General features: G+C 39.4%; 1 long non-coding RNA gene across 1 annotated transcript; it reads left to right on the top strand.

The window, feature by feature from the left end:
* Positions 1 to 1,567: 1,567 nt before the first annotated feature.
* On the top strand, positions 1,568 to 2,166 carry LOC145553046 (uncharacterized). The gene is made up of 2 exons (XR_014089225.1): positions 1,568 to 1,802; positions 1,881 to 2,166. It is a non-coding gene; the product is annotated as an uncharacterized LOC145553046 (long non-coding RNA).
* Positions 2,167 to 18,963: the final 16,797 nt, after the last annotated feature.

An 18,963-nucleotide genomic window follows, 5' to 3' on the forward strand; every position in this document is an offset into this window, starting at 1 on the left:
TAACAGAGTCCTACATTCAATATTCACACTATTCATGCTGTCATGTTATTCTGAGTATAAATAAATATTTGTCAGATAGAATATGGTTGGTTTGTATACCCAGCAAATCATGAGCATCCAGCTCCTGGAGTGAACAGAAAAAATGTTTTATTGCTACTCAGTGGCTCTACTTTGTTGTTCAGGACATACCTGCACATATCTTTGGCCATTCGTCTTTACACAACGTCTGTTTCTCTTTAGATTTAGGTCTGGACTTTGACTAGGCCATTCTCAAGCCTGTCACGATCAGAACGTAAGTTTTGATCACTTTGAATCGAATGAAAAGATGTTCAATAATTAAAGAATAAAACTAATTTAACTGGACGGGTAATTTTCTACCACTTTGGTCTATCAGAGTAAAAAAAACTGAAATTCTGGAAGGCAACAAGATGTTTCAGCCTAAATCATTTTCTCATTTGAGTTTAATCCGCTGGTAATGAGGGTCGAAGCATTTACACCAATGAAAAGCAATTTACAGTGTATGTTGTGTTTCTATAAGCTTCTTTCTCTTCTTTATTTTAGGCTCCATCAAGATAATGTTACAGCAACCCAGAAAGGACAAAGTAGTGGATGTTATAACTTAGCTACATGTCACTGGATTCCGCATATTCGTGTGAAAACTGTCTAGTCATACTTTGAAAATGTATCATTATGAAGAGCTTTGAACCATCCTGGACCCAGAAAACCCACATGTCACTCATGTCCTTTGTTTTTTATCCGCTGTGATAAACCTGGTCGACTCCAAACAGAATATATGTAGATTTTTATCATTTCTTTGTGTTGTGAGTCTAAATCAGGGGTGTCAGAGTTCAGTACTTGATGGCCTTCAGTACCAGTGTCCTCCTACTTTTAGAAGTTTCTGTGCTCCAGCACACCTGAATATTTGATCATCAGAAAAACTGCAATTCAGCCATTGGATTCAGGTGTGTCGGGAAAAAACACACCTAGGCACTCAGTGAGTTTAACACCCCTGTTTTGAATAAATACGTATATCAATCCATCTTCTTACACCCTTGTCCCTCAGTGGGGTCGGGAGGAGTGCTGGTGCCTCTCCAGCTAACGTTCCGGGTGAGAGGCGGGGTCACCTGGATAGGTCACCAGGGCAACACAGAGACACACAGGACAAACAACCATGCACACACACACTCACACTTAAGAGCAATTTGGAGAGGCCAATTAACCTGACAGTCATGTTTTTGGACTGTGGGAGGAAACCGGAGTACCCGGAGAAAACCCACCATGCACAGGGAGAACATGGAGACTCCATGCAGAAAGACCGGGGCCGGGAATCGAACCCAGAACCTTCTTGCTGCAAGGCAACAGCTCTACCAACTGCGCCACTGTGCAGCCTAAATTCATACAGCGATGAATATTTTAATGGAAAGCACAACTGGTTCTTGAACATATGGTCCAAAGAAAGCAGCATGCTCACCTGGCATAGTCCAAACAACAATAATTCCAGGTAACATTACATTATTCAAGAGAAAATCTTATTTAAGGAATTGCATTTCGGAGAAAAACATGTTTTGAACAAAAACAAATCTCCCAGACATTTGAGCCTTTTCTATGAATAGCAGACTGTCCTTCCACAGAAAAATGGACTCTGTGGGTCTGAACTTCCACAATGACGTTGTTCAATAAAGTGAAAACACAGTAAGAAGGTTTATTTAGCAGTTCACTGAATTGAAGTGAGAGTTTCTCCTTAATGGTTGCCCTTGAACAAAGTGATGGAATCTGCATGCTGATATTAATGTCTGCTCACTGTAAGGTTTCATTTTATTTTATTTTTTTAATGTCAAGGAAATAGTTATGCAATGTTTTTAACTTATTTACCTTTTCAGGCTTCATTCTGTTCAGGTTTCTGAACGGCAGTAAAACTTACAAGGTCACAGCAGGTCACAGAACCAAGACAGAGACACGCAGCCTCTCTCATGTGCATCCTCTCAATACAAGGGTCAAAGGTCACAGTCTTCTGCTAACTTAAGGAAAGTCATGGTGTGATTCGACTGAGATTTGCCGTTAATGCAACAAAAGAAGAAAACTAACCACGGTGATGCTGTCAGCGCAAAGGGCAGCATTTCAGACAACACATTGTTTTAAATTATAATTAAAGTCTCAAATATTCAATGTTTCATTTCAACTACTTGTAAATTACCACATTCCTATATATTCAAATGTTGTATAGAAAATAATTTTTTTTATAGAAATAAAATACATTTTTAATGAAATTTTCTTTTTCAAAATTTATGGAAAAGCTTCAAAGTTTAGTAATACTTAATGTACACTGAGAATACACTGTACTGTTGTAGCCACGTATTACTCATTTTAATTTGCAAAAGAAAGTAGAAAAATTACAACTACACTTCATAGAAAAAAATAAATATTAATGATGAAAATTAGCCCTTTGATGTTAAAATGCAAGATTCACAAATACAGTTTAAAATATAAATAATTGTGAAATAAAATAGTATATGGCCAAGGACAAAACCTTGTGGTACGCCATTATTTACGACAGAAACTTCATGTTGAAGTTTTTAAAAATAACAGCTAAATTTGATTCAAAACAGTTTCTGAGTTTGTATTTATACACAGAGGCCAGACAAAGTTTATACCTGAAACTGTACATAATCAGCATGAAAAACATGTTTTTACAACTTGACCAAGCAGCTGTTAGGTTATTATTTTAAGAATGCATTCGTGACCTGGCTCAGAAGCCACCAACACAATCTGAAGAAAGCTGACAAACATCCTGGTACGTCCTCCACGTCAAAACGAATAAAAATCACTTCCGAGGAAAGTGCTCTGAGAAAAACGCTCTGAGTCAGCCATTGAAATGTCAACTGTCCAAAAACAGCACCGTCCTGAGCCATAATGGATCCTGGCTGCACAAGAACCAGGACGATTCTTCATTATGTCTGCATCCAAAAACTTTCACAGCTTTTTTTAAAAATAAAAACATACTGCAAATTATTAATGCATTAGAAATCATTTTCTCTTCCAGACAGTTTGGGCCAAAACACGTTGTTGTTTCTTCTCTTTCAGTTCTCGACATTATATAATCAATAAACTGAACATTTTACATCTAATAATAATAATAATAAAGAAAAAAAGTGTAAATCTTGCCTGTATATTTGACTCCTCCTTTTTTCATTTCTGTACAGGACAGGGAATTTTAAGCATATTTAAAATATTTTAAAACATTTTGAGGTTAGGCTAGCAGCACCGTTCCTGAATGTTAGCCTGAATTTTTCCATTTGGATGAGTGACTGTGATACATAATTAGCCTGTAAGAACATCCAGTTGTTTTTCAGTGTCAACAATGTACCTGACTATTTGAGAAGAGTTTGAACAAAATGCTTATCTTTATAATTTTTCTTCCACTCTTAAAGACATGTCAGGAAACCGATCAAGTTATATGAACTCTACTGGTTTTGGGTTCGATAAATATCTCACCAGAATCATCACTTGTTAACGATTGCTTCTTTGTTAGGGGCGTTTATAAGTGAATGTGTATGTAAATATCTGAGCCTTCATGTGTAACTATGAACCAGTGTCGATTACAGAAACTCTACATTCAACTGAAAATGAAGCACTGATTCTTGTTTTTTAAATTTACTGCTGTTTTATTCTGTGCAACCATTCCAAACCGTAAATAAAACATTTCAAATTTGAAATTAAAAGACTAAAGTTAATGTAATATTCATGTCGATGATCATGCAAACTTCAGAGCAGCTCTGTACATAAAAATAAGCTGCCTGCAGGTGAAAGCACTCGTTCTGAATGTGGGCAGGAAACAAGGATCCTGTAGCAGCTTCTTATAGTGAAATGAGCTTTTGCTCCTGTCTGATCAGCAGTTATCTCTGGTTTCACAGCTCCAGAATCCAACCTATGTTAAATTTATTCCCCAAAGCTTCAGCTATCATCCATCTCCAATGGCTGCCTCTCTGGACAAGTTAGGATTTCTGCCCCACTTTTTTTTGGAAGCACATTTGCATCAGTTTGACACAGTGGCGAGATGAGCTGCTGCTGCTGCTTCTTATGCAGGGTTTGATCTCGACTCTGAGGTCAGCTCATCATGCGTAAATGGTGTTTCCCTGGCAACATATTCTGTATAAGAAATGCTGATGAAGGCGGTGAAGTGAGGGGAGATCTCTATCTGGGAAATCATTCAGTGGTTGCAGCACATGATGATCACACAGAACCAATATTTCAGACTTGAGCACACAATTGCAATATCATCAAGAATCTGAAACAGACAGTAAGTGTGGGTTATTTTTGTCTTGCCACATATGTTGGTGAAACATCCATCCATCCATTTTATATTCACCCCTGTCCCTACTGGGTCAGGAGGTGCTGGTGCCTCTCCAGCGAACGTTTCGGCCGAGAGGCGGGGTCACCCTGGACAGGTCACCAGTCCGTTTCAGGTTGGTGAAACATCAATGTACATTTTGTAGAACATAAAGTTCATTTTCAGTGTTTACGTTCAGCACCATGAAGGGTATTCTACATTTGCTATGACATCATGGTTTTATTTCATTTGGTTATTTTTCCAAATTTAATGGTAAGAAAATGAATGTTTAATGAGGAGAGGTCATTTTCATTAGGACAGACTGAGTGTGTGCATGACTTAATAAGAGAATAAGTAACTGTGTGACATTGTGAAAACATCTGATGGTGTCTTGTTACCGTTCCAGATGCATAGGAAGTTAATGGTGGAACGTTATTTGCAGAAGGCCTGTTTTCCCTGATGTTGATGTTTCTCATTTTAATCACTGGAGATGTTTCCTGTGTCAGTTTTAATGTAACTTAATATCACTACAATATCTTTCTACGCTGTTAAAACACAAAGCAGGCACAGGCAGTATTGTAAAGTTTAAATCATCAACCAGTCATTTTAATATGGATCATAACTGCAGCCAGTGTCGCAGAGGTTTGAATTCACCTTCTGATAAAACCTTCACCTGATTTCTCTGGAAAACTGATCAAGTTACACATACTAACATACTAATAATTGTGAACTTGCTCTAAATAATTGGTTCCCTTCAGGTTTTCCATGTGACCAGGAATGGAGCAGATATATCTGTTTGTGAAACAGTGAGCTGTTCTGAAACATGGAGTAAAGGTTAATGCCACAAAATCCTTTAAATTCGATGATTTTTGACTGATCAAAACTGCCTTTAATCCAAGTCTCCAGTGTTTAGGGGAGCATGTGTATTTTCCTCTGTCTTCTTGTGTACATCGATTTGTTGGCTGTTTAATCTTCGATTGCGACAGTGGTCATTGAGATTAGGGACTGGAGCTGCAGCGTTGGGTCTTTTAGTCGCGTAACAGGCAAAAAAGCGTGTTAATTGCCCTTGACTGTTGAAAGTAAATTAATTATTGATCCCTTCTCGACTCCTCTTCTGTACTTACGTACCCTTACAAATCCTTTTATCTCCGCCTTGAAGTAAGAACATTTCCTCTCTTTTCTATCATTATGCAGGCTGGGAAAAAGCACCAACCATTTCAGCCAAAGTCGTTTTTATTTTGTTTCTGCTTGTAGTTGTGTAGTGTACTGAACAGAACTGTCAGAAATTATCACAGTCCTTTTCTGTAATCTACTGCGACTACCTGTCTGTTACATCACCCCTCCTCAACTTTAATTTTCCAAATAGCTTTTCGTTCATGTTTTTCTCTCTTCCTGCCTTCTCGTTTTCTTTCACACACACACACACTCGCGCGCCTGGAGCCCCTGGCACACACACATGTTCTCTCGCCTCCACACCAGTGCTTGTAACAAATGAATAAGAGGAGAAGATGAATAAAAACTGGTGCTGGGGTCCAACGGCTGTGTTGTAAATTGATGACAGTGAATGTAAAGGTGTAGTAGCAGTTCAGACAACATCATCATTATTCTGCGTATTGATTTTTCCCTCTGCAGCTAAAAGGAAAAATGTTGCTTTATGTTAGAAATGAGACATAAACAAAAGCCGACATGATATAAGCTGCAGATGACAAACAGTTTGGATTAAAACTTTACTGCAAAACCAGAAAAACACCAAGACTTTCATACGTTTTAGTGGCACAAATGTTGAAGGATGACAGCTGCTATCGAAGATATTTGCTCTTTTTGAACAGTTTGCTCAGTTGGCAGGTGCTTTGATCTGTCGACATTAGGTTAAACATGGTCCTATTTAAAATATTGAATTTTCTGCCAGTAAAAACAGTAAATAATTGTTTTATTAGAAACTACTTATTATTTTTGCATAGTTCTGTGAAAACCTTGACATGAAAATGATGCTTGGCTCTTCTATTTGATGTCGGGGTTAATTAGGAGTACAAATAAAATCGGTTGTAAAATAATTAGTTTTCACTTGCAGCTTCTTTTAGTGTGAAAAGTAGCAACTAAATGTGAAGTTAGATTTCCTATCTAAAAGAGCCATTCTATCAATGTTAGGGCCAGATTAATATTTTCCATCCATCCATTTTCTTACACCCTTGTCCCTCAGTGGGGTCAGGAGGAGCTGCTGCCTCTCCAGCTAACGTTCCGGGTGAGAGGCGGGGTCACCTGGACAGGTCACCAGTCTGTCGCAGGGCAACACAGAGACACACAGGACAAACAACCATGCACACTCACACTCACACCTAGGGAGAATTTAGACCAATTAACCTGACAGTCATGTTTTTGGACTGTGGGAGGAAACCGGAGTACCTGGAGAAAACCCACCATGCACAGGGAGAACATGCAAACTCCATGCAGAAAGACCCAGGCCGGGAATCGAACCCAGAACCTTCTTGCTGCAAGGCACCAGCCCTACCAACTGCACCACTGTACAGCCCATATTAATATTTCACAATGAAAAAGAATTGATGCAAGAGTTTCTCCCTAGAATACGTCCTACTAATGGTCTCACATCCCAGCAATATGGTTTGTAACATTTTATTATTTTCCGGCAGTGAAGCCTGTTTTTATTTAAAACCAAATTTCATTATTTCTCAAGGTATTTTACAACCAGGGGTTCTGGTCGGGTCCTGAAACTGGTTAACGGACCTGGAGGAGCCCAGAGACAAAACGAATGAACTCCAACAACAGGAATCAACTTTTTTCACAGCCTTATACTGTCAAGACATAATAATAAGTAATAAGTTAATAATAAGTTGATTGAATAGCTAAAAAAAGAAAAGCTAATATCATAAAATGCACTTGAATTCACTTGTAATTATTCACTATTATAATAAGTCACCACCAGCAGACTAATATTCCCCTGAGCTGAATTCAGCCCATCCCAGCTCCTCCCACTAATTAAACCATGTAACCTAAAACATGGAAGTTTCTCTAAGAGAATCGCTGCAGAGCACATTTCTGACTCGGTTAATCGCAGTTTTCTCGGAGCAGAACGTCCCAGAAGTTGGCATCAGCATTAGTTAATGAGTCCTCTGGTCACTTGTATTAGTCTTTTTCAAGAATTATGTGATGTCAGCAAATGTCACAAAGCATGAAGGTTGGCCTTTGCTAACGGGAGAATTGAGCAGGCGACAGATAGACACACAGTCTTCATGGCCACACAGTAAGAGGTCTAATCAAGCACAAGAAGTGTGAACACTTGTGTGGGATGTGCCGCGTCTTTAAAATGCCAAGCATAATGACCAAATAGAGCATGCTTCTTTACAGCTTTTCAGTGCAATTATGAGCCCTTTATGCTAGCATTGGAGAATACTAATGACATGCTAATAGTCAGTAACTGGATATTAATATTCTGGTGTTTGATATTATTTGGAAGCATGTTAAATGATTTTTGGTTGACTCGATCTGCTGTTTGTTCTTTTTCTGATGAATTTATGCTTCATTCTTATTCACATAATAACCCTCCATGTTTGAGCAGCATTTTCTATTAGCTGGTTTATTAAACTCACTAAAAGCTCGTTTAAATTAGCTTTTCTTTGAAACCACCTTGTGGAAAATTATGAAAAAAATTAGTTCTTGGAAATCTTGCAGTTGTTACAAAAAATATAACTTGCCCCAATGAGAGATGACGAATCCGTTACTACAGACAGAAAAATCCAGAAATGGATCATCATCATCAGTGTTAGTCATGTTGGATATTGACTCATGTTTTAAACTGTCTGCTTGGCAGCTGTTTGGTGGAGCAAAGCCAGCAGAGACCTCAGCTTGCACTCATTGCTCCCAGTGACTTGAGCTGTTCTTATTCTGCCGTCTTTGTCATTGAAGGACCTTGAATCTCCCTGTAGCATTTCTTCTATGATAATGGCAGCAGAGATTTAGAGAGATTTCAGGCTTTACTGTGGCCTCTGTGTTGGGAGGGAGCTGGTCATCTCTGTCAGGCTGGGATCTTTATAGCAATCTAATCTATCGAATTTAGAGACAAGTGAATTATAAAGACTTTAACGGGGGTTTATGCACTGAGGCATTTCAATAATGTGACATTAAATAAAACGAGAGGTTCTGAGTTATTCCGTAGAATGACCTGTCTTCTCTCGCTGTGTGTCTGCGTTTAGCAGATTTTAGCAGAAGTCCAGAAGATTTTCTAAAGGTCACTTTAGAAACTCTTTAGTGAAGCGTCTTCTATATGTCAGACAACGCAGATAAAAATCCAAGGCTACGTTCACAGCGCAGGTCTTGATGCTCTATTGCAATTTCTTTTCTTATGGTCCTTCATGCTGCTAGTTAAATGTGACTGCAATCAGACTTCAGTTTATGACTAGAAAGTGAAGAACGTCGCTGTCACACAGCAACGCTCTGTTTACAGAGGTAGTCATGGATCGATTTTAAAGATGCTGAGCAACAGCAGCCGACATATTGGCACAAGATCGTTACAGATCGAAGGAAGCTGACAGAAAGTATGAACAATACAGCATCCTTTAGTGGATCACTGGTCACAGCTTCTGTAGAGAAGTCTGTTTGGCTGTGCAGTCGGACCTGGAGGGATTTCAATGCGATGCGTTTCTCTGACAGACTGCTTTCATAATTTCATCAGTTTAATTGTGAGCCATTGTTTACGTCCAGAGACGGGTCGCATTCGCCTGCTGCGTGAACGTAGCACAAATAACACGTGAGCTCAGCGACAGCTGAATTATGCATTTATAGTTTGTTACAATGCACAAGACAAACAGCATCAAAAACACTGAAAATAAGGAGCTTCCATTTCAAAACTGTCTGACGAGTCACAGCAGCATATGTCTGTATGTCCTGGGATTTTTCTGTGTGATAGTCTGAAATATTCATATTTCATCTGGGACTTAATGATGACCTTTGTCAATGTGCTACATCATGTTTGAAACAGGATATTTTTTTATTTATGCATTTTGTAGCTGCCAGCAGCATCTCACTCTGGTTCAACCAGAAGACCAGAATTTATCTATCCAGCCTCCCAGCAAGTGCATTTGAACCTGGAATCCAAATGCATGCAGATTGCTAATTGACTCTGTGTATATGTTCTTTGGTGTCTGTTGAGTCAGCCTCATTTGGAGCCACTTCCTGTATAGCTGCCCAGGATAAGTAGCTATTTACTGAATGACTAAAACATAAAACGATAGAAATGACTTATATAAGAGGTACTCTGTTGAAGAGACAAAACACCATCCAAGTTCATTTTTTTAGACCTCCAGCTATTAATGATATGATTCTGCAACGACACTCTGAACCAGAACATATTTTGTAAATATTTACATAAAAAACAGAGTCGTCCTCACGGCAGCTTATTTGAATTTTGCCGAAAGGTGAAAATGGATGAATTAGGTGTAAAAATGCAAAAATAAAAAGCCAGGCATGTCAGTCTGGTGTGTGTGTGTGTGTGTGTGTGTGTGTTTAACTGTATTTATGTGTGTGTTCCTTACTGCAATGATTTCCTGCCAGTCTTGAGGGGACTGTTATCTCCTTGACTTGTCTTTACCTGGAGCGAGTGCCGCTCTCTCCACCGACCTAATTCTGCAGCTGTGCCAGGTGAGAGCAGCAACCTCATTTAGCTAAATGTTATTTTTCTTTTTTTTTGCCTCCAGAATTTGAGCTTTAAAATGAATTCAGTGGGAACTTATCTGGCCCTCTCCTCACATTGCACACCTTTCTCTGTATTCAATTGACGCTAGCACTTCCTTTCTTGCTTTGTTTCCTGTCACATCTCAAGATTAATAATGTATAACAGATACCCACCTCCTTATTTTATCTGCAGCAGATAATGCTCAGACAGCACAAGCTAATTTTGGAGGATGACACTGCTGAGTGCCTGCGATAAGCAGCTCACAATGAGCGGGGCATTATTTCCTCTCACTCAGGTTCCAGTCTTCCTCAGGTGGAAATCACTGTAAACAGCCTGTCCCAGATCTGGGAGATTGCTGAAAATGCTGAACATATTTTGCATCATTACTCGGTACTCTGGGCCGTGCATGCCTATTCGCACAGCACAACGTCTTACAAAATTAGCACCTGACTGTTATTTCTGCATTTAGGAAATATTGCTATGTAAACAGATGCAACTATTTGTTTGTGAGAGAAAAAACTGCACCAGAGTGATGGGTTTGAAAGTGTTTGCTACAAACAGAGATGAAATAGGCGACAGAGTCTCAGAGGAAATTATCGATATTGTATCCAAACACTGTTGAGCAGCTTCCTCCACTGATAACAAGTGCCTTAAGAGACATCTTTTCATAATTAACAAAGAAGTTGGGAAACAGCAGGGGGCTCCAGTTCATTGGTTGGCACAGAAACCTGTTTAGCATTCCACACTTGGAGCCCACGGCGCAACTGTTTATCACATGAAATGTATTATTAATTTCCAAGCCTTCAGAAAAATCGACCTCAGTATTTGTCTGACCTAATCATGTTTATTTTATCTTGCCCGTAGCATGTAAATCATTCTAAATCAGCTTTAATTACACTGGAGTGGAGTTTGTCTGCGGCGGAGGCTCAGATTAGATTCAAGGACAGGATTATTTTACTGGTACCAGACTTTTTGTTGCCTCTTGTTCTGGATGTGTGTTGCTACGGTGACATGTGGGCTCCCTCTGTGTGTGATCTTATCTGACGAGAGAGATAATTGGAATTTATAGGAGGTAATAGATAACATGGTAGTACGTAGAGCCGAGCTGACAACAGCGGCGGAGTAATATCTATCATATCATGGCTCTTCAATTTCTTAGAGTGGTTTAAAATGGAAGCTAGTGAGGAATCTGACACAGATTGAAGCTGCTGCCTCTGGGATTCACACTTCTGACTCTAAATGTGAAACCAGATGCAGGTGTGGTCTTAACCTGGGGATTTTAGAGCAGCAGCCCATTATCTTTTAAAAAGTCTTTTGGTCTCTAAGGAAGTGTTAGCTGCTTTTATCTGTTTTTACATCTCTAGTTTTCACTCCTCTAACTTCTTCCTGCACTCTGAGCCACTTCTGAGCACAGAGACGAAAACATCCCATTACGCAGTTCCAGGGAAACATGAATGCTAGAAACTGTGAAGTGTTTGAAAACTGTTAAAGCTTGGGGATAAAATCAATTTGCGTTAGAAAGTTGGTTGCAAAGCTTTTCTCTCAAGTACTCGACTCGAATTTTATGTATTAGACCAAGAAATGGTTTCATACATTTTTATGAATGACATTAATGTTTGGTAATTCATGGAAACATGCTTCTCTGTTAAAATTATTAAAAAGAACAAAAAAAGGCATAAAATGCAGGTTTTAGTTCCAGGGGAACATGGAGCCTCAAGCTAAAAATGCAAAAACTGATCTACATTCAAATCTCAACACCTGATCGCTGAAGGAGCAGCAGAAACTCCTCTCAGTGTGGGAGCGCCATCTGTAGGAAGGACGTTGAGGTCAGAGGTCAGGTGGGGGCGGAGTCCTGGGTCTCATCATAACTCAGCTCAGTTGAAAGTCAACTAAGGATAAATGAAAGAGATTGAAGTCCGATATAAATCCAGTTATATGTAATCCATTTCAATGCCGTTTGTCTTTGTATTGCTAATTCAATCCAATTATGGTTCAACCAACACAGGATATCAGAGATTTATCTTTTATTGCTATGGAAAAAAATCCTTCTCCCATTTTTCCTTTGTGTCTTCTTTCTCCTTTATGAATGAGCTGAAAACATCATTTCACGTTTCCTTTAGGAAGCCTCGGGTCGCCTGTCCCTTCAGATACGGTCTGAAATGATTCTCTATTCTTTACACTGTAAGATGTATTATAACCACATTGTTGGATGTAATATTCTTTGTCAGAGCCACATTTTAGGAGGATGGATGCAGAGATTCTTGTCTTATTCAAATGAATATGTGACAAATGAGTTTCTCTCGAAGCCATATGATACATTATTAGCATTTTATTATAACTAATGATGTGGGTGATCGGGATTATGTAGAAAAGATAAATCATTTCCCTTGGCTTCATTTAGGGAGTGACAGTGTTTTATGGCCTTTAGCTAGACATAAAACCCGGGTCAATGATTTCTTCAGTTGATTTTAAAATGATATTTTCTACTCGGTTCTTCTTATTGTAGTTTTTGCAATCATGACAATCACTTTCTTCAGAGTGGAGCTAAAGTGTAACCATTACACGGAGAAGCAACGCTTTTCCCAGTAGCTGCGCTCCAAGGGGAGATTAAAGCACACCGCCAGCATAAGAGCTTAATTACTTCTGCAGATGCAAGCCATCATGATAAAAGTCCCCTCTATAGCAGCTTTATGTTATTAATATTACAGCCCCACCACTCTGAAGTCACACATATGTCAGGAATATTCCATTATGACCGGCTTCCCCTGCAACTCCACACTACATTAGGAAAGTAATCACAGCAGAGGTCTTTGTCTTTAACAATGCATCTGTCTTACAGTGGTGTTGCAGGTAACCTTTTCCATTAAAAATGTGGTGAAGTACAGTAAGAGTTGCGTTATGTTGCAACACCGACCTCCTCTCTCACAAAGTGAGCTCTCTGTCGTTTCAATGTGTTGCCTGACAACAAGGAAGAGCTTCCTGATTGTTCTGTCTTTGTCTGAGGAGGAGACGGAGCTTTGGAGTTAATCCTGGGAGTTTTCTTTTCAGAGCTGATGTCTTCCAAACTACACTGAGAGACAGTGGTGGTGTGAAGTGTTGGCTGCAGAGCAACAGGGAGGCCAGTGTTTGGTGATTTATGTTTGCATTTAAGCTCCGCTTCACTTCCCCTGCTTTCTGCTGTCCAGCGGCTCCCAGAGAGAAAACAAGCCAAAGGAGGAAAGAAAAATATCACTTTGGAAGAAACATCTTTGCGCCTTGCAAATGCACTCACAACTCTTGAAATACTTCCTCAAAACTCTGCCAGTAGGCAGTTTTTCTGCTAATAATATGGAGTCAAGTTCCACCAGAAAGTTTTCCAAATTTATCTTCTAAAAATATGTGAAAGGTGTCGGTCAAGTCAAAATTTATTTGAGCAGCAACAGCAAAGTGAGGAAAATCATCTCCACAGCTTGATGGGTTGGTTTAACCCTGAAGAGGCTAACAGTGATGTAACATTTGGTCTGAGCGGAACAGAAAACCTTTTTCCAGGTTCGTTCTGTAGACTTCTGATCAGATTCACCTCTTCTAATACATAAACCTCCTCAGATTCATTACCAGACTAAAAGCTACATGAGATCCTCGTTCACAGCATTACCATCTACAGCGAGTCTTTAAAGACACCTGGATGACTTGAGTTCAGTTAATTTCACGTTGAATTGAACTGAATGTTTGATGCGTTTTCCACGTGTCTCATGGAATACTGGAAGTTCAATACAGCTATATTCATAAAAACTGCATTAACATGCGTGAAAGTTGCAATGTGACAAAATGTGCAAGCCAGTATGAACACTTTTAAAAGGCAGTGTAGGTATAGTAATATTAAAAAGAACTAATTAAGTGCATAAAGGGAATGGATTCATTCCAGGTGCTTTTATTGGGAAATTGCTAACTTGTTGGAGAATCAATATTTAGTGCAGTTTAGTAAATTTGCTGCTAAAATTCCAAGTAAAACTGTTAGCATGCTGACTTTTACTCAGAAACACACAAGGCCAACAGAAGCAAACGTATTTTTTTTGTTCGTTCTGCTATGTCAAGGCCTAATTTATGAATCTGTTCAGTGAATTACAGCCTGCTCTCTAAGTTCACTTCACAGTGCATCAGTTACCCCTGATGCCCTTGTACTGGTGCTGCGTCTGCAGCTGCAAGCCTTATTTATCCGCTGTGCTGCTTTAATGCATGTCTAAAAGCTGAGTGTGTCTTTCAGGTCTTTTGTGCACATCTTACATGTTTAATGCTGGTTGGAGATGTTCGGGAGAAGCAGTTTTTGTTGTATTATTTAACAACGGTATGGTGGGTTAACTTGTTTGTGTAATGGATAATATAACTCATGTGCCTTTCTTCTCCTGACTTTCTGTGACCTTTTCAGTAAGTTCATAAGATTTTCTCTCTACATTTCCACTAGAGAAGGTTTGTGCATTAGCTGGAGAAATATGATATATTTACAAATTATTTTAGTTTGGATTTGAGTCAGAATATAACAGCAAAAGTTTAAATATAGAAGCTAAACAAAAGAGGTAATTCAAACAGTTTTTGGCTGTTTGTCCAGCATGTTATTGCCATCCATCCATTTTCTAACACCCTTGTCCCTCAGTGGGGTCAGGAGGTGCTGGTGCCTCTCCAGCTAACGTACCGGGCGAGAGGCGGGGTCACCTGGACAGGTCACCAGTCTGTCACAGGGCAACACAGAGACACACAGGATAAACAACCATGCACACACACCTAGGAGCAATTTAGACAGACCAATTAACCTGACAGTCATGTTTTTGGAATATGGGAGGAAACCGGAGTACCCGGAGAAAACCCACCATGCACAGGGAGAACATGGAGACTCCATGCAGAAAGACCCGGGGCCGGGAATCGAACCCAGAACCTTCTTGCTGCAAGGCAACAGCTCTACCAACTGCACCACTGTGCAGCCGCATGTTATTGCCAACCAGCTAAATATTTAGCCTGGTGTGATACTTCATCATATGCACTTTAATGTATTTCTTTATAACTTTGTAGAGCCAATATTTAAATTCATTTGGAGCAAATTATTCAGTTTGTAAACTAAATATTTAACTTAGTTGAACATTCAGTTTGAAACTGACATTTATAAATTAATTAATGAATAACAGTGTGAAAATATGACTGAAAAATTGACCCACATTTTTTTGTACTGCATTAAACTTGTGAACAGAGTAAATAATCAGTTGTGCTCTCATTTTGTTCTCCCTCTTTTTAAACAAGCAAATCTCTTTTCCCCCAGAAATAGAAACAGAGGCTGGAAGTAAAGAAAAGAAGAAGGTTTTAACAACAGGGAGATGAGTGCAAAGACAAGTGGAAGCTGCACATTTTGCCTTCTAAGCTTCCATGCAGGCAGAGGAATGACAGAAAGCTGCTGTGTGGAAAAAATAAAGTTTTTATTGAGAAAACACCTTAAAAAGACAGAGGCTCAGATTATCTGTTTCAGCCTGTTTTTATTTGGTGTCAGTGTGATTTCTTGGGCGATGTCTCAGCACAGAAAGGATCGAATGATGAAGCGGTGATAAAAGGTCATGCTCTCTTCCAGCTCTGACAGACAGCCTGCTGTCCAGCCCTTTGGATTGAGCTGAATGGGGCTAAGCCACGGAGAGCGGATCATTCTGTCTTCTGAGCATAAATCTGATCAAATGCAGTTCCAAAGCAGTCAAAACAAACATGCCCTGCACCTGAACTCAAATGGGTTTTTACTTATTTATATCCCCACAATACAACTTCAGAGCACAGAGAGACAGGCAGGCGTATTACCTGTGGAAATGGTGAACAAGAAACCTGAAATAAGCAAATATTTCATTGCACCAGCCTGATTTAGAAAGTTTAAAAAAAAATCTAATTTTAATTAATTAAAAGCTCAAAACATTGAATTGTTCTCTATCTTTGTTATTTATCTGGGATTCAACTCAAACTGTGAGACTAAGATTGATTTGGAGGAAATAAGGAAGGGAAATGATGTTGCTTGTTAGGTAAAGTGGAGGATCTGTGGTGCTGTGGGATGCTTCTGTAAGCTTTTTGAAGAAATTTTACAGACAAATCTAGCAGACTACTTGAAAACTGAATCATCTGGTCTTTAAACATTCAGCTAATGAACACAGAAATGGCTCAACAAAAACTAAACCAGCCTTCAAAATGTTTGGATTTATACCTGATACATAAATACAGTCATAAAGCTGTGAGGAGAACCTCAGAGAGCAACTGGAGAGATTGTAGAAGAAGCTCAAAGATCTCTCTCTGGATGCTCAACCTTTAGGAACAGAGAGAAGTTCTGCGCTGTGGGACAATGGGAGTTGAACAAAGCATGAAGAGCAAAGGGACCAATCATTGTGCCTCTGGTTTACAAATCCCTCTGTGAGATTCGGCTGCTGCAGCAAAAGATGAATATATTTCATAGTTTTTGTACTCAACAAATTTGTTCATGTCTGGATGTTCTTTGATTTTATAACGACTGAAGGAAAATCAAGAGTCCTGCATAATGACAGTCATCTGATGGCAGTAAGACGAGTTGTTTCTGGAATGAGTTTGCAGCTCGGTCCATTTCTGGTTTCGCCTCCATAGAATCCGTTTAAAGATAACATTCACCTTTCCTCTGAGTGAAGGTGTGAATGCATCAGGGATCCCAGGAGGTTCCCAGATCTGAAGTCTACAACTAAAGCCCTGGGGGTTAAAGAATATCCCGGCTCCATCACTGTGACATGGAGGAACATAATCCTCATAATGGAGATTTTAATTGAGTGCTGTCACTTTAAAATCCATGAAATGATCAGGTCTCTGCAGTGCTGAGGTTTCTTTTGTCTAATTTCTATCTGTCAGAATCTAACATAAATTTTATTAAAGTGTGCAGTGAAGTGATTTGCTGTGTTTGGGCTTATCGTCATCAAAGTTTTCATTAAAAAGCTAACTACTGAAATCCTCCTGCGCCCCGAACTGTACTGAGGCTGAAGGGTATCAGCTCTCCTGTTGGGTTTTGTACAGTAGATGAATCTGTTTCCCCGCCTGTCTTCAGGTTGGGATTTGTCTTCTCTGCTCTTGTGGTTTCTTGTATTTTGATCCATTTGAAAAAGTGTTTTTTTCTTTTCCTCCCCTTGTGGAATCTGTTTTCCTCCCAGCCGTCAATCAGAGGCGTTGATGTGCTGCTTCTCAAACTCCCACCATTCAACTGCTGGTTGTATTTGGTGGAAGGTTTTCAAAATACTTTTATCTTTTCAGCAATAGCCGTCTCTCCGCTCCAGCAAAAATGTAGAAAATCCACATTTAGGGCATAATAGGATGCTAGCTGAGCGTGTTCTTCTGTACTGTACAATAAAGTGAGTCCAAAGCTTCAGAGAGAGTGAAATAAAGGTCACACATACATTTATCTGAGCTGTGTTTTTATACTAGCTGGCTGTTTTCCTGTTTCCTGGTCATTCAGCACCTTTTGAACAAATTCTTCCTGTAGCTTAGTCAGATAAACATCAACACAACGTATTCACACTGCTTGTCCTCTTTTGTCACGTTTCAAACAGACCTCAACGCATTTCATTTAGATTTTAATGCAGCGCCAGAGACGGCTGCACAAAAGTGTAAGGAAAGGACAGCTGGTTTTGGATTTTCCAATCTGAAAAGTGTGACGTGCATGAAAATCTCTCCAACAAGTGCAACCAACTGATTTTAAGTGTAGCTTCACTGTTAAACTGAGTGCAGCTGCTCTGTTCTTTACAGAACGTCAGAGAAGAACCCAGCTGACGGTCAGAGGGAGGTTCTGGAGGATGAGACTTAAAAACATGAAGTTCAGGTTCACTGAATGCTCTCTGTGAAACAGAAAGATGACATCATCCTGTGGGAAACTTTTCTTTTCGGCATGGGTGGAATTAAATCAGGACAAATCCTGGAAGAAAAACCTCTTAGAGGTTCACCTTCCAGCAGGACAACCAGCCTGAACATCCAGTAAAGGATGTTATGGGATGGTTTACATCAAAACAGATTCATGTGTTCAAATGGCCTAGTCAAAGTCAAGAACTTAAAGACCCTGTCCTGCAAATCTGACAGAGCTTTTTATTTGTTAAAAAACAGATTTTTTCCCCTGTTATTCAGTTATGTTGGCCTCTTGTCTCATTGAAGTTTGTTGTTGCAAAGAGAGAACATGAAAAAACGAACAAGTTCAAAATACATGTTTCAAATATTCTGTAGGATTTCAGTTTTCCTATGAAGCCAGTAACATCAGGACAAAATCCTATTGGCACAAAGCATCCAGAAACAAAAGAAAGGCTCTGCTCATCAGTGTTAGAGTCAGTCTGCCCTATATAACATTTGCTAGTGATCTAACTCATCTGTAAGTAGAAAAGTAGGTCAGATTGGTCTCAAATGTGCCTGCTGGCTTTCAAAACATGCATTTTCTGATTTCTAACTTAATGCAGATTGCAAACATATTCCAAATCTGACATACATAGCTTCTAAAGTCACAGATTTGTCAGCACAGCTGACACATTTGGAGCTGCACTCTGCACATGTGCTCCGTCAAATCAGCAGCAAAATGTTTTGTCTTGTCTTCCTGTCTGAAGTAAGTTTCTCTGAGTCTTTTCTTGAGTTTCTGTAGATTTTAGTTTCAGTAAAGCTCTCGCCTACGTTCAGCACCCCACTGCCTCGCTCTGCGTCTCGTCTACCAACCACAACAGAAAAAGGATGAAATGGTTTTACAGCCTGAAAGACGTTGAGGGAAAGCATAATTTTCTGCACAAGTGACATGAATTAAGGGTTTTCTTCCTTAAATATATACATATAAAACAGTCTAGTTTCTGCCCCTCAGCATCATATTGAATGAAGAAGAGGTTTGACTCAGTCTTGAATATTTACCATCGCTGCAGAATTTCAGTGAAGCTTCATCTGCATAAAGCGGCGAATGAAACGTTTGGTCAGA

The sequence above is a fragment of the Poecilia reticulata genome, chromosome 10, assembly GCF_904066995.2.
Source record: "Poecilia reticulata chromosome 10, P_reticulata-male-v2, whole genome shotgun sequence".
NCBI lineage: Eukaryota > Metazoa > Chordata > Actinopteri > Cyprinodontiformes > Poeciliidae > Poecilia > Poecilia reticulata.